The 16409-nt window shown below is 59.7% G+C and overlaps 1 protein-coding gene across 3 annotated transcripts in view; it reads left to right on the plus strand.

The window, feature by feature from the left end:
• LOC140426002 (noelin-3-like) overlaps positions 1–16409 on the plus strand; it is a 703970-nt gene that overhangs the window by 185511 nt on the left and 502050 nt on the right. The window lies entirely within an intron of this gene.

The raw sequence follows: 16409 nt of genomic DNA on the forward strand, positions 1-16409 counted from the left end.
GAGGGTGGGAATCGGTAACTCGCTGTCTGAGAAGGTGGGAATCGGGAACTCGCTGCCTGAGAGGGTGGGAATCGGGAACGCGCTGTCTGAGAGGGTGGGAATGGGGAACTCGCTGTGTGAGAGGGTGGGAATCGGAAACTCGCTGTCTGAGAGGGTGGGAATCGGAAACTCGCTGTCTGAGACGGTGGTGGGAATCGGGAACTCGCTGTCTGAGAGGCTGGGAATCTGGAACTCGCTGTCTGAGAGGGTGGGAATCGGGAACTCGCTGTCTGAGACGGTGGTGGGAATCGGGAAATCGCTGTCTGAGAGGGGGGGAATCGGGAGCTCACTGTCTGAGAGGGGGTTGGGAATCGGGAACTCGCTGTCAGAGAGGGTGGTGGGAATCGGGAACTCGCTGTCTGAGAGGGTGGGAATCAGGAACTCGCTGTCTGAGAGGGTGGGATTCGGGAACTCGCAGTCTGACAGGGTGGGGATCGGGAACTCGCTGTCTGAGAGGGTGGTGGGAATCGGGAACTCGCTGTCTGAGTGGGTGGGAATCGGGAACTCGCTGTCTGAGAGGGTGGGAATCGGGAACTCGCTGTCTGAGAGGGTGGTGGGAATCGGGAACTCGCTGTCTGACAGGGTGGGAATCGGGAACTCGCTGTCTGACAGGGTGGTGGGAATCGGGAACTCACTGTCTGAGAGGGTGGGAATCGGGAACCCGCTGTCTGAGAGGGTGGGAATCGGGAACTCGCTGTTTGAGAGGGTGGGAATCGGGAACTCGCTGCCTGACAGGGTGGTGGGAATCGGGAACTCGCTGTCTGAGAGGGTGGGAATCGGGAACTCGCTGTCTGAGAGGATGGTGGGAATCGGGAACTCGCTGTCTGAGAGGGTGGGAATCGGGAACTCGCTGTCTGAGAGGGTGGGAATCGGGAACTCGCTGTCTGACAGGGTGGGAATCGGGAACTCGCTGTCTGACAGGGTGGTGGGAATCGGGAACTCACTGTCTGAGAGGGTGGGAATCGGGAACCCGCTGTCTGAGAGGGTGGGAATCGGGAACTCGCTGTCTGAGAGGGTGGGAATTGGGAACTCGCTGTCTGAGACGGTGGGAATCGGGAACTCGCTGTTTGAGAGGGTGGGAATCGGGAACTCGCTGCCTGACAGGGTGGTGGGAATCGGGAACTCGCTGTCTGAGAGGGTGGGAATCGGGAACTCGCTGTCTGAGAGGATGGTGGGAATCGGGAACTCGCTGTCTGAGAGGGTGGGAATCGGGAACTCGCTGTCTGAGAGGGTGGGAATCGGTAACTCGCTGTCTGAGAGGGTGGGAATCGGGAACTCGCTGCCTGAGAGGGTGGGAATCGGGAACGCGCTGTCTGAGAGGGTGGGAATGGGGAACTCGCTGTGTGAGAGGGTGGGAATCGGAAACTCGCTGTCTGAGAGGGTGGGAATCGGAAACTCGCTGTCTGAGACGGTGGTGGGAATCGGGAACTCGCTGTCTGAGAGGCTGGGAATCTGGAACTCGCTGTCTGAGAGGGGGGGAATCGGGAGCTCACTGTCTGAGAGGGGGTTGGGAATCGGGAACTCGCTGTCAGAGAGGGTGGTGGGAATCGGTAACTCGCTGTCTGAGAGGGTGGGAATCGGGAACTCGCTGCCTGAGAGGGTGGGAATCGGGAACGCGCTGTCTGAGACGGTGGTGGGAATCGGGAACTCGCTGTCTGAGAGGCTGGGAATCTGGAACTCGCTGTCTGAGAGGGTGGGAATCGGGAACTCGCTGTCTGAGACGGTGGTGGGAATCGGGAAATCGCTGTCTGAGAGGGGGGGAATCGGGAGCTCACTGTCTGAGAGGGGGTTGGGAATCGGGAACTCGCTGTCAGAGAGGGTGGTGGGAATCGGGAACTCGCTGTCTGAGAGGGTGGGAATCAGGAACTCGCTGTCTGAGAGAGTGGGATTCGGGAACTCGCTGTCTGAGAGGGTGGGAATCGGGAACTCGCTGTCTGAGAGGGTGGTGGGAATCGGGAACTCGCTGTCTGACAGGGTGGGAATCGGGAACTCGCTGTCTGACAGGGTGGTGGGAATCGGGAACTCACTGTCTGAGAGGGTGGGAATCGGGAACCCGCTGTCTGAGAGTGTGGGAATCGGGAACTCGCTGTCTGAGAGGGTGGGAATCGGGAACTCGCTGTTTGAGAGGGTGGGAATCGGGAACTCGCTGCCTGACAGGGTGGTGGGAATCGGGAACTCGCTGTCTGAGAGGGTGGGAATCGGGAACTCGCTGTCTGAGAGGATGGTGGGAATCGGGAACTCGCTGTCTGAGAGGGTGGGAATCGGGAACTCGCTGTCTGAGAGGGTGGGAATCGGTAACTCGCTGTCTGAGAGGGTGGGAATCGGGAACTCGCTGCCTGAGAGGGTGGGAATCGGGAACGCGCTGTCTGAGAGGGTGGGAATGGGGAACTCGCTGTGTGAGAGGGTGGGAATCGGAAACTCGCTGTCTGAGAGGGTGGGAATCGGAAACTCGCTGTCTGAGACGGTGGTGGGAATCGGGAACTCGCTGTCTGAGAGGCTGGGAATCTGGAACTCGCTGTCTGAGAGGGTGGGAATCAGGAACTCGCTGTCTGAGACGGTGGTGGGAATCGGGAAATCGCTGTCTGAGAGGGGGGGAATCGGGAGCTCACTGTCTGAGAGGGGGTTGGGAATCGGGAATTCGCTGTCAGAGAGGGTGGTGGGAATCGGGAACTCGCTGTCTGAGAGGGTGGGAATCAGGAACTCGCTGTCTGAGAGGGTGGGATTCGGGAACTCGCAGTCTGACAGGGTGGGGATCGGGAACGCGCTGTCTGAGAGGGTGGTGGGAATCGGGAACTCGCTGTCTGAGTGGGTGGGAATCGGGAACTCGCTGTCTGAGAGGGTGGGAATCGGGAACTCGCTGTCTGAGAGGGTGGTGGGAATCGGGAACTCGCTGTCTGAGAGGATGGTGGGAATCGGGAACTCGCTGTCTGAGAGGGTGGGAATCGGGAACTCGCTGTCTGAGAGGATGGTGGGAATCGGGAACTCGCTGTCTGAGAGGGTGGGAATCGGGAACTCGCTGTCTGAGAGGGTGGGAATCGGTAACTCGCTGTCTGAGAGGGTGGGAATCGGGAACTCGCTGCCTGAGAGGGTGGGAATCGGGAACGCGCTGTCTGAGAGGGTGGGAATGGGGAACTCGCTGTGTGAGAGGGTGGGAATCGGAAACTCGCTGTCTGAGAGGGTGGGAATCGGAAACTCGCTGTCTGAGACGGTGGTGGGAATCGGGAACTCGCTGTCTGAGAGGCTGGGAATCTGGAACTCGCTGTCTGAGAGGGTGGGAATCGGGAACTCGCTGTCTGAGACGGTGGTGGGAATCGGGAAATCGCTGTCTGAGAGGGGGGGAATCGGGAGCTCACTGTCTGAGAGGGGGTTGGGAATCGGGAACTCGCTGTCAGAGAGGGTGGTGGGAATCGGGAACTCGCTGTCTGAGAGGGTGGGAATCAGGAACTCGCTGTCTGAGAGAGTGGGATTCGGGAACTCGCTGTCTGAGAGGGTGGGAATCGGGAACTCGCTGTCTGAGAGGGTGGTGGGAATCGGGAACTCGCTGTCTGACAGGGTGGGAATCGGGAACTCGCTGTCTGACAGGGTGGTGGGAATCGGGAACTCACTGTCTGAGAGGGTGGGAATCGGGAACCCGCTGTCTGAGAGTGTGGGAATCGGGAACTCGCTGTCTGAGAGGGTGGGAATCGGGAACTCGCTGTTTGAGAGGGTGGGAATCGGGAACTCGCTGCCTGACAGGGTGGTGGGAATCGGGAACTCGCTGTCTGAGAGGGTGGGAATCGGGAACTCGCTGTCTGAGAGGATGGTGGGAATCGGGAACTCGCTGTCTGAGAGGGTGGGAATCGGGAACTCGCTGTCTGAGAGGGTGGGAATCGGTAACTCGCTGTCTGAGAGGGTGGGAATCGGGAACTCGCTGCCTGAGAGGGTGGGAATCGGGAACGCGCTGTCTGAGAGGGTGGGAATGGGGAACTCGCTGTGTGAGAGGGTGGGAATCGGAAACTCGCTGTCTGAGAGGGTGGGAATCGGAAACTCGCTGTCTGAGACGGTGGTGGGAATCGGGAACTCGCTGTCTGAGAGGCTGGGAATCTGGAACTCGCTGTCTGAGAGGGTGGGAATCAGGAACTCGCTGTCTGAGACGGTGGTGGGAATCGGGAAATCGCTGTCTGAGAGGGGGGGAATCGGGAGCTCACTGTCTGAGAGGGGGTTGGGAATCGGGAATTCGCTGTCAGAGAGGGTGGTGGGAATCGGGAACTCGCTGTCTGAGAGGGTGGGAATCAGGAACTCGCTGTCTGAGAGGGTGGGATTCGGGAACTCGCAGTCTGACAGGGTGGGGATCGGGAACGCGCTGTCTGAGAGGGTGGTGGGAATCGGGAACTCGCTGTCTGAGTGGGTGGGAATCGGGAACTCGCTGTCTGAGAGGGTGGGAATCGGGAACTCGCTGTCTGAGAGGGTGGTGGGAATCGGGAACTCGCTGTCTGAGAGGATGGTGGGAATCGGGAACTCGCTGTCTGAGAGGGTGGGAATCGGGAACTCGCTGTCTGAGAGGATGGTGGGAATCGGGAACTCGCTGTCTGAGAGGGTGGGAATCGGGAACTCGCTGTCTGAGAGGGTGGGAATCGGTAACTCGCTGTCTGAGAGGGTGGGAATCGGGAACTCGCTGCCTGAGAGGGTGGGAATCGGGAACGCGCTGTCTGAGAGGGTGGGAATGGGGAACTCGCTGTGTGAGAGGGTGGGAATCGGAAACTCGCTGTCTGAGAGGGTGGGAATCGGAAACTCGCTGTCTGAGACGGTGGTGGGAATCGGGAACTCGCTGTCTGAGAGGCTGGGAATCTGGAACTCGCTGTCTGAGAGGGTGGGAATCGGGAACTCGCTGTCTGAGACGGTGGTGGGAATCGGGAAATCGCTGTCTGAGAGGGGGGGAATCGGGAGCTCACTGTCTGAGACGGTGGTGGGAATCGGGAAATCGCTGTCTGAGAGGGGGGGAATCGGGAGCTCACTGTCTGAGAGGGGGTTGGGAATCGGGAACTCGCTGTCAGAGAGGGTGGTGGGAATCGGTAACTCGCTGTCTGAGAGGGTGGGAATCGGGAACTCGCTGCCTGAGAGGGTGGGAATCGGGAACGCGCTGTCTGAGACGGTGGTGGGAATCGGGAACTCGCTGTCTGAGAGGCTGGGAATCTGGAACTCGCTGTCTGAGAGGGTGGGAATCGGGAACTCGCTGTCTGAGACGGTGGTGGGAATCGGGAAATCGCTGTCTGAGAGGGGGGGAATCGGGAGCTCACTGTCTGAGAGGGGGTTGGGAATCGGGAACTCGCTGTCAGAGAGGGTGGTGGGAATCGGGAACTCGCTGTCTGAGAGGGTGGGAATCAGGAACTCGCTGTCTGACAGAGTGGGATTCGGGAACTCGCTGTCTGAGAGGGTGGGAATCGGGAACTCGCTGTCTGAGAGGGTGGTGGGAATCGGGAACTCGCTGTCTGACAGGGTGGGAATCGGGAACTCGCTGTCTGACAGGGTGGTGGGAATCGGGAACTCACTGTCTGAGAGGGTGGGAATCGGGAACCCGCTGTCTGAGAGGGTGGGAATCGGGAACTCGCTGTCTGAGAGGGTGGGAATCGGGAACTCGCTGTTTGAGAGGGTGGGAATCGGGAACTCGCTGCCTGACAGGGTGGTGGGAATCGGGAACTCGCTGTCTGAGAGGGTGGGAATCGGGAACTCGCTGTCTGAGAGGATGGTGGGAATCGGGAACTCGCTGTCTGAGAGGGTGGGAATCGGGAACTCGCTGTCTGAGAGGGTGGGAATCGGTAACTCGCTGTCTGAGAGGGTGGGAATCGGGAACTCGCTGCCTGAGAGGGTGGGAATCGGGAACGCGCTGTCTGAGAGGGTGGCAATGGGGAACTCGCTGTGTGAGAGGGTGGGAATCGGAAACTCGCTGTCTGAGAGGGTGGGAATCGGAAACTCGCTGTCTGAGACGGTGGTGGGAATCGGGAACTCGCTGTCTGAGAGGCTGGGAATCTGGAACTCGCTGTCTGAGAGGGTGGGAATCAGGAACTCGCTGTCTGAGACGGTGGTGGGAATCGGGAAATCGCTGTCTGAGAGGGGGGGAATCGGGAGCTCACTGTCTGAGAGGGAGTTGGGAATCGGGAACTCGCTGTCAGAGAGGGTGGTGGGAATCGGGAACTCGCTGTCTGAGAGGGTGGGAATCAGGAACTCGCTGTCTGAGAGGGTGGGATTCGGGAACTCGCAGTCTGACAGGGTGGGGATCGGGAACGCGCTGTCTGAGAGGGTGGTGGGAATCGGGAACTCGCTGTCTGAGTGGGTGGGAATCGGGAACTCGCTGTCTGAGAGGGTGGGAATCGGGAACTCGCTGTCTGAGAGGGTGGTGGGAATCGGGAACTCGCTGTCTGACAGGGTGGGAATCGGGAACTCGCTGTCTGACAGGGTGGTGGGAATCGGGAACTCACTGTCTGAGAGGGTGGGAATCGGGAACCCGCTGTCTGAGAGGGTGGGAATCGGGAACTCGCTGTCTGAGAGGGTGGGAATCGGGAACTCGCTGTCTGAGACGGTGGGAATCGGGAACTCGCTGTTTGAGAGGGTGGGAATCGGGAACTCGCTGCCTGACAGGGTGGTGGGAATCGGGAACTCGCTGTCTGAGAGGGTGGGAATCGGGAACTCGCTGTCTGAGAGGATGGTGGGAATCGGGAACTCGCTGTCTGAGAGGGTGGGAATCGGGAACTCGCTGTCTGAGAGGGTGGGAATCGGGAACTCGCTGCCTGAGAGGGTGGGAATCGGGAACGCGCTGTCTGAGAGGGTGGGAATGGGGAACTCGCTGTGTGAGAGGGTGGGAATCGGAAACTCGCTGTCTGAGAGGGTGGGAATCGGAAACTCGCTGTCTGAGACGGTGGTGGGAATCGGGAACTCGCTGTCTGAGAGGCTGGGAATCTGGAACTCGCTGTCTGAGAGGGTGGGAATCAGGAACTCGCTGTCTGAGACGGTGGTGGGAATCGGGAAATCGCTGTCTGAGAGGGGGGGAATCGGGAGCTCACTGTCTGAGAGGGAGTTGGGAATCGGGAACTCGCTGTCAGAGAGGGTGGTGGGAATCGGGAACTCGCTGTCTGAGAGGGTGGGAATCAGGAACTCGCTGTCTGAGAGGGTGGGATTCGGGAACTCGCAGTCTGACAGGGTGGGGATCGGGAACGCGCTGTCTGAGAGGGTGGTGGGAATCGGGAACTCGCTGTCTGAGTGGGTGGGAATCGGGAACTCGCTGTCTGAGAGGGTGGGAATCGGGAACTCGCTGTCTGAGAGGGTGGTGGGAATCGGGAACTCGCTGTCTGACAGGGTGGGAATCGGGAACTCGCTGTCTGACAGGGTGGTGGGAATCGGGAACTCACTGTCTGAGAGGGTGGGAATCGGGAACCCGCTGTCTGAGAGGGTGGGAATCGGGAACTCGCTGTCTGAGAGGGTGGGAATCGGGAACTCGCTGTCTGAGACGGTGGGAATCGGGAACTCGCTGTTTGAGAGGGTGGGAATCGGGAACTCGCTGCCTGACAGGGTGGTGGGAATCGGGAACTCGCTGTCTGAGAGGGTGGGAATCGGGAACTCGCTGTCTGAGAGGATGGTGGGAATCGGGAACTCGCTGTCTGAGAGGGTGGGAATCGGGAACTCGCTGTCTGAGAGGGTGGGAATCGGGAACTCGCTGTCTGACAGGGTGGGAATCGGGAACTCGCTGTCTGACAGGGTGGTGGGAATCGGGAACTCACTGTCTGAGAGGGTGGGAATCGGGAACCCGCTGTCTGAGAGGGTGGGAATCGGGAACTCGCTGTCTGAGAGGGTGGGAATTGGGAACTCGCTGTCTGAGACGGTGGGAATCGGGAACTCGCTGTTTGAGAGGGTGGGAATCGGGAACTCGCTGCCTGACAGGGTGGTGGGAATCGGGAACTCGCTGTCTGAGAGGGTGGGAATCGGGAACTCGCTGTCTGAGAGGATGGTGGGAATCGGGAACTCGCTGTCTGAGAGGGTGGGAATCGGGAACTCGCTGCCTGAGAGGGTGGGAATCGGGAACGCGCTGTCTGAGAGGGTGGGAATGGGGAACTCGCTGTGTGAGAGGGTGGGAATCGGAAACTCGCTGTCTGAGAGGGTGGGAATCGGAAACTCGCTGTCTGAGACGGTGGTGGGAATCGGGAACTCGCTGTCTGAGAGGCTGGGAATCTGGAACTCGCTGTCTGAGAGGGTGGGAATCGGGAACTCGCTGTCTGAGACGGTGGTGGGAATCGGGAAATCGCTGTCTGAGAGGGTGGGAATCGGAAACTCGCTGTCTGAGACGGTGGTGGGAATCGGGAACTCGCTGTCTGAGAGGCTGGGAATCTGGAACTCGCTGTCTGAGAGGGTGGGAATCAGGAACTCGCTGTCTGAGAGGGTGGGATTCGGGAACTCGCAGTCTGACAGGGTGGGGATCGGGAACTCGCTGTCTGAGAGGGTGGTGGGAATCGGGAACTCGCTGTCTGAGAGGGTGGGAATCGGGAACTCGCTGTCTGAGAGGGTGGGAATCGGGAACTCGCTGTCTGAGAGGGTGGGAATCGGGAACTCGCTGTCTGAGAGGGTGGTGGGAATCGGGAACTCGCGGTCTGACAGGGTGGGAATCGGGAACTCGCTGTCTGACAGGGTGGTGGGAATCGGGAACTCACTGTCTGAGAGGGTGGGAATGGGGAACTCGCTGTGTGAGAGGGTGGGAATCGGAAACTCGCTGTCTGAGAGGGTGGGAATCGGAAACTCGCTGTCTGAGACGGTGGTGGGAATCGGGATCTCGCTGTCTGAGAGGCTGGGAATCTGGAACTCGCTGTCTGAGAGGGTGGGAATCAGGAACTCGCTGTCTGAGAGGGTGGTGGGAATCGGGAAATCGCTGTCTGAGAGGGGGGGAATCGGGAGCTCACTGTCTGAGAGGGGGTTGGGAATCGGGAACTCGCTGTCAGAGAGGGTGGTGGGAATCGGGAACTCGCTGTCTGAGAGGGTGGGAATCAGGAACTCGCTGTCTGAGAGGGTGGGATTCGGGAACTCGCAGTCTGACAGGGTGGGGATCGGGAACGCGCTGTCTGAGAGGGTGGTGGGAATCGGGAACTCGCTGTCTGAGTGGGTGGGAATCGGGAACTCGCTGTCTGAGAGGGTGGGAATCGGGAACTCGCTGTCTGAGAGGGTGGTGGGAATCGGGAACTCGCTGTCTGACAGGGTGGGAATCGGGAACTCGCTGTCTGACAGGGTGGTGGGAATCGGGAACTCACTGTCTGAGAGGGTGGGAATAGGGAACCCGCTGTCTGAGAGGGTGGGAATCGGGAACTCGCTGTCTGAGAGGGTGGGAATCGGGAACTCGCTGTCTGAGACGGTGGGAATCGGGAACTCGCTGTTTGAGAGGGTGGGAATCGGGAACTCGCTGCCTGACAGGGTGGTGGGAATCGGGAACTCGCTGTCTGAGAGGGTGGGAATCGGGAACTCGCTGTCTGAGAGGATGGTGGGAATCGGGAACTCGCTGTCTGAGAGGGTGGGAATCGGGAACTCGCTGTCTGAGAGGGTGGGAATCGGGAACTCGCTGTCTGACAGGGTGGGAATCGGGAACTCGCTGTCTGACAGGGTGGTGGGAATCGGGAACTCACTGTCTGAGAGGGTGGGAATCGGGAACCCGCTGTCTGAGAGGGTGGGAATCGGGAACTCGCTGTCTGAGAGGGTGGGAATTGGGAACTCGCTGTCTGAGACGGTGGGAATCGGGAACTCGCTGTTTGAGAGGGTGGGAATCGGGAACTCGCTGCCTGACAGGGTGGTGGGAATCGGGAACTCGCTGTCTGAGAGGGTGGGAATCGGGAACTCGCTGTCTGAGAGGATGGTGGGAATCGGGAACTCACTGTCTGAGAGGGTGGGAATCAGGAACTCGCTGTCTGAGAGGGTGGGATTCGGGAACTCGCTGTCTGAGAGGGTGGGAATCAGGAACTCGCTGTCTGAGAGGGTGGGATTCGGGAACTCGCAGTCTGACAGGGTGGGGATCGGGAACTCGCTGTCTGAGAGGGTGGTGGGAATCGGGAACTCGCTGTCTGAGAGGGTGGGAATCGGGAACTCGCTGTCTGAGAGGGTGGGAATCGGGAACTCGCTGTCTGAGAGGGTGGGAATCGGGAACTCGCTGTCTGAGAGGGTGGTGGGAATCGGGAACTCGCTGTCTGACAGGGTGGGAATCGGGAACTCGCTGTCTGACAGGGTGGTGGGAATCGGGAACTCACTGTCTGAGAGGGTGGGAATCGGGAACCCGCTGTCTGAGAGGGTGGGAATCGGGAACTCGCTGCCTGACAGGGTGGTGGGAATCGGGAACTCGCTGTCTGAGAGGGTGGGAATCGGGAACTCGCTGTCTGAGAGGATGGTGGGAATCGGGAACTCGCTGTCTGAGAGGGTGGGAATCGGGAACTCGCTGTCTGAGAGGGTGGGAATCGGTAACTCGCTGTCTGAGAGGGTGGGAATCGGGAACTCGCTGCCTGAGAGGGTGGGAATCGGGAACGCGCTGTCTGAGAGGGTGGGAATGGGGAACTCGCTGTGTGAGAGGGTGGGAATCGGAAACTCGCTGTCTGAGAGGGTGGGAATCGGAAACTCGCTGTCTGAGACGGTGGTGGGAATCGGGAACTCGCTGTCTGAGAGGCTGGGAATCTGGAACTCGCTGTCTGAGAGGGTGGGAATCAGGAACTCGCTGTCTGAGACGGTGGTGGGAATCGGGAAATCGCTGTCTGAGAGGGGGGGAATCGGGAGCTCACTGTCTGAGAGGGGGTTGGGAATCGGGAATTCGCTGTCAGAGAGGGTGGTGGGAATCGGGAACTCGCTGTCTGAGAGGGTGGGAATCAGGAACTCGCTGTCTGAGAGGGTGGGATTCGGGAACTCGCAGTCTGACAGGGTGGGGATCGGGAACGCGCTGTCTGAGAGGGTGGTGGGAATCGGGAACTCGCTGTCTGAGTGGGTGGGAATCGGGAACTCGCTGTCTGAGAGGGTGGGAATCGGGAACTCGCTGTCTGAGAGGGTGGTGGGAATCGGGAACTCGCTGTCTGAGAGGATGGTGGGAATCGGGAACTCGCTGTCTGAGAGGGTGGGAATCGGGAACTCGCTGTCTGAGAGGATGGTGGGAATCGGGAACTCGCTGTCTGAGAGGGTGGGAATCGGGAACTCGCTGTCTGAGAGGGTGGGAATCGGTAACTCGCTGTCTGAGAGGGTGGGAATCGGGAACTCGCTGCCTGAGAGGGTGGGAATCGGGAACGCGCTGTCTGAGAGGGTGGGAATGGGGAACTCGCTGTGTGAGAGGGTGGGAATCGGAAACTCGCTGTCTGAGAGGGTGGGAATCGGAAACTCGCTGTCTGAGACGGTGGTGGGAATCGGGAACTCGCTGTCTGAGAGGCTGGGAATCTGGAACTCGCTGTCTGAGAGGGTGGGAATCGGGAACTCGCTGTCTGAGACGGTGGTGGGAATCGGGAAATCGCTGTCTGAGAGGGGGGAATCGGGAGCTCACTGTCTGAGACGGTGGTGGGAATCGGGAAATCGCTGTCTGAGAGGGGGGGAATCGGGAGCTCACTGTCTGAGAGGGGGTTGGGAATCGGGAACTCGCTGTCAGAGAGGGTGGTGGGAATCGGTAACTCGCTGTCTGAGAGGGTGGGAATCGGGAACTCGCTGCCTGAGAGGGTGGGAATCGGGAACGCGCTGTCTGAGACGGTGGTGGGAATCGGGAACTCGCTGTCTGAGAGGCTGGGAATCTGGAACTCGCTGTCTGAGAGGGTGGGAATCGGGAACTCGCTGTCTGAGACGGTGGTGGGAATCGGGAAATCGCTGTCTGAGAGGGGGGGAATCGGGAGCTCACTGTCTGAGAGGGGGTTGGGAATCGGGAACTCGCTGTCAGAGAGGGTGGTGGGAATCGGGAACTCGCTGTCTGAGAGGGTGGGAATCAGGAACTCGCTGTCTGAGAGAGTGGGATTCGGGAACTCGCTGTCTGAGAGGGTGGGAATCGGGAACTCGCTGTCTGAGAGGGTGGTGGGAATCGGGAACTCGCTGTCTGACAGGGTGGGAATCGGGAACTCGCTGTCTGACAGGGTGGTGGGAATCGGGAACTCACTGTCTGAGAGGGTGGGAATCGGGAACCCGCTGTCTGAGAGGGTGGGAATCGGGAACTCGCTGTCTGAGAGGGTGGGAATCGGTAACTCGCTGTCTGAGAGGGTGGGAATCGGGAACTCGCTGCCTGAGAGGGTGGGAATCGGGAACGCGCTGTCTGAGAGGGTGGGAATGGGGAACTCGCTGTGTGAGAGGGTGGGAATCGGAAACTCGCTGTCTGAGAGGGTGGGAATCGGAAACTCGCTGTCTGAGACGGTGGTGGGAATCGGGAACTCGCTGTCTGAGAGGCTGGGAATCTGGAACTCGCTGTCTGAGAGGGTGGGAATCAGGAACTCGCTGTCTGAGAGGGTGGTGGGAATCGGGAACTCGCTGTCTGAGAGGGGGGGAATCGGGAGCTCACTGTCTGAGAGGGGGTTGGGAATCGGGAATTCGCTGTCAGAGAGGGTGGTGGGAATCGGGAACTCGCTGTCTGAGAGGGTGGGAATCAGGAACTCGCTGTCTGAGAGGGTGGGATTCGGGAACTCGCAGTCTGACAGGGTGGGGATCGGGAACGCGCTGTCTGAGAGGGTGGTGGGAATCGGGAACTCGCTGTCTGAGTGGGTGGGAATCGGGAACTCGCTGTCTGAGAGGGTGGGAATCGGGAACTCGCTGTCTGAGAGGGTGGTGGGAATCGGGAACTCGCTGTCTGAGAGGATGGTGGGAATCGGGAACTCGCTGTCTGAGAGGGTGGGAATCGGGAACTCGCTGTCTGAGAGGATGGTGGGAATCGGGAACTCGCTGTCTGAGAGGGTGGGAATCGGGAACTCGCTGTCTGAGAGGGTGGGAATCGGTAACTCGCTGTCTGAGAGGGTGGGAATCGGGAACTCGCTGCCTGAGAGGGTGGGAATCGGGAACGCGCTGTCTGAGAGGGTGGGAATGGGGAACTCGCTGTGTGAGAGGGTGGGAATCGGAAACTCGCTGTCTGAGAGGGTGGGAATCGGAAACTCGCTGTCTGAGACGGTGGTGGGAATCGGGAACTCGCTGTCTGAGAGGCTGGGAATCTGGAACTCGCTGTCTGAGAGGGTGGGAATCGGGAACTCGCTGTCTGAGACGGTGGTGGGAATCGGGAAATCGCTGTCTGAGAGGGGGGGAATCGGGAGCTCACTGTCTGAGACGGTGGTGGGAATCGGGAAATCGCTGTCTGAGAGGGGGGGAATCGGGAGCTCACTGTCTGAGAGGGGGTTGGGAATCGGGAACTCGCTGTCAGAGAGGGTGGTGGGAATCGGTAACTCGCTGTCTGAGAGGGTGGGAATCGGGAACTCGCTGCCTGAGAGGGTGGGAATCGGGAACGCGCTGTCTGAGACGGTGGTGGGAATCGGAAACTCGCTGTCTGAGAGGCTGGGAATCTGGAACTCGCTGTCTGAGAGGGTGGGAATCGGGAACTCGCTGTCTGAGACGGTGGTGGGAATCGGGAAATCGCTGTCTGAGAGGGGGGGAATCGGGAGCTCACTGTCTGAGAGGGGGTTGGGAATCGGGAACTCGCTGTCAGAGAGGGTGGTGGGAATCGGGAACTCGCTGTCTGAGAGGGTGGGAATCAGGAACTCGCTGTCTGAGAGAGTGGGATTCGGGAACTCGCTGTCTGAGAGGGTGGGAATCGGGAACTCGCTGTCTGAGAGGGTGGTGGGAATCGGGAACTCGCTGTCTGACAGGGTGGGAATCGGGAACTCGCTGTCTGACAGGGTGGTGGGAATCGGGAACTCACTGTCTGAGAGGGTGGGAATCGGGAACCCGCTGTCTGAGAGGGTGGGAATCGGGAACTCGCTGTCTGAGAGGGTGGGAATCGGGAACTCGCTGTTTGAGAGGGTGGGAATCGGGAACTCGCTGCCTGACAGGGTGGTGGGAATCGGGAACTCGCTGTCTGAGAGGGTGGGAATCGGGAACTCGCTGTCTGAGAGTATGGTGGGAATCGGGAATTCGCTGTCTGAGAGGGTGGGAATCGGGAACTCGCTGTCTGAGAGGGTGGGAATCGGTAACTCGCTGTCTGAGAGGGTGGGAATCGGGAACTCGCTGCCTGAGAGGGTGGGAATCGGGAACGCGCTGTCTGAGAGGGTGGGAATGGGGAACTCGCTGTGTGAGAGGGTGGGAATCGGAAACTCGCTGTCTGAGAGGGTGGGAATCGGAAACTCGCTGTCTGAGACGGTGGTGGGAATCGGGAACTCGCTGTCTGAGAGGCTGGGAATCTGGAACTCGCTGTCTGAGAGGGTGGGAATCAGGAACTCGCTGTCTGAGAGGGTGGTGGGAATCGGGAAATCGCTGTCTGAGAGGGGGGGAATCGGGAGCTCACTGTCTGAGAGGGGGTTGGGAATCGGGAACTCGCTGTCAGAGAGGGTGGTGGGAATCGGGAACTCGCTGTCTGAGAGGGTGGGAATCAGGAACTCGCTGTCTGAGAGGGTGGGATTCTGGAACTCGCAGTCTGACAGGGTGGGGATCGGGAACGCGCTGTCTGAGAGGGTGGTGGGAATCGGGAACTCGCTGTCTGAGTGGGTGGGAATCGGGAACTCGCTGTCTGAGAGGGTGGGAATCGGGAACTCGCTGCCTGAGAGGGTGGTGGGAATCGGGAACTCGCTGTCTGACAGGGTGGGAATCGGGAACTCGCTGTCTGACAGGGTGGTGGGAATCGGGAACTCACTGTCTGAGAGGGTGGGAATCGGGAACCCGCTGTCTGAGAGGGTGGGAATCGGGAACTCGCTGTCTGAGAGGGTGGGAATCGGGAACTCGCTGTCTGAGACGGTGGGAATCGGGAACTCGCTGTTTGAGAGGGTGGGAATCGGGAACTCGCTGCCTGACAGGGTGGTGGGAATCGGGAACTCGCTGTCTGAGAGGGTGGGAATCGGGAACTCGCTGTCTGAGAGGATGGTGGGAATCGGGAACTCGCTGTCTGAGAGGGTGGGAATCGGGAACTCGCTGTCTGAGAGGGTGGGAATCGGGAACTCGCTGTCTGACAGGGTGGGAATCGGGAACTCGCTGTCTGACAGGGTGGTGGGAATCGGGAACTCACTGTCTGAGAGGGTGGGAATCGGGAACCCGCTGTCTGAGAGGGTGGGAATCGGGAACTCGCTGTCTGAGAGGGTGGGAATTGGGAACTCGCTGTCTGAGACGGTGGGAATCGGGAACTCGCTGTTTGAGAGGGTGGGAATCGGGAACTCGCTGCCTGACAGGGTGGTGGGAATCGGGAACTCGCTGTCTGAGAGAGTGGGAATCGGGAACTCGCTGTCTGAGAGGATGGTGGGAATCGGGAACTCGCTGTCTGAGAGGGTGGGAATCGGGAACTCGCTGCCTGAGAGGGTGGGAATCGGGAACGCGCTGTCTGAGAGGGTGGGAATGGGGAACTCGCTGTGTGAGAGGGTGGGAATCGGAAACTCGCTGTCTGAGAGGGTGGGAATCGGAAACTCGCTGTCTGAGACGGTGGTGGGAATCGGGAACTCGCTGTCTGAGAGGCTGGGAATCTGGAACTCGCTGTCTGAGAGGGTGGGAATCGGGAACTCGCTGTCTGAGACGGTGGTGGGAATCGGGAAATCGCTGTCTGAGAGGGTGGGAATCGGAAACTCGCTGTCTGAGACGGTGGTGGGAATCGGGAACTCGCTGTCTGAGAGGCTGGGAATCTGGAACTCGCTGTCTGAGAGGGTGGGAATCAGGAACTCGCTGTCTGAGAGGGTGGGATTCGGGAACTCGCAGTCTGACAGGGTGGGGATCGGGAACTCGCTGTCTGAGAGGGTGGTGGGAATCGGGAACTCGCTGTCTGAGAGGGTGGGAATCGGGAACTCGCTGTCTGAGAGGGTGGGAATCGGGAACTCGCTGTCTGAGAGGGTGGGAATCGGGAACTCGCTGTCTGAGAGGGTGGTGGGAATCGGGAACTCGCGGTCTGGCAGGGTGGGAATCGGGAACTCGCTGTCTGACAGGGTGGTGGGAATCGGGAACTCACTGTCTGAGAGGGTGGGAATGGGGAACTCGCTGTGTGAGAGGGTGGGAATCGGAAACTCGCTGTCTGAGAGGGTGGGAATCGGGAACTCGCTGTCTGAGAGGGTGGTGGGAATCGGGAACTCGCTGTCTGACAGGGTGGGAATCGGGAACTCGCTGTCTGACAGGGTGGTGGGAATCGGGAACTCACTGTCTGAGAGGGTGGGAATCGGGAACCCGCTGTCTGAGAGGGTGGGAATCGGGAACTCGCTGTCTGAGAGGGTGGGAATCGGGAACTCGCTGTCTGAGACGGTGGGAATCGGGAA

The sequence above is a fragment of the Scyliorhinus torazame genome, chromosome 7 (assembly GCF_047496885.1).
Source record: "Scyliorhinus torazame isolate Kashiwa2021f chromosome 7, sScyTor2.1, whole genome shotgun sequence".
NCBI classification, from domain to species: Eukaryota; Metazoa; Chordata; class Chondrichthyes; order Carcharhiniformes; family Scyliorhinidae; genus Scyliorhinus; species Scyliorhinus torazame.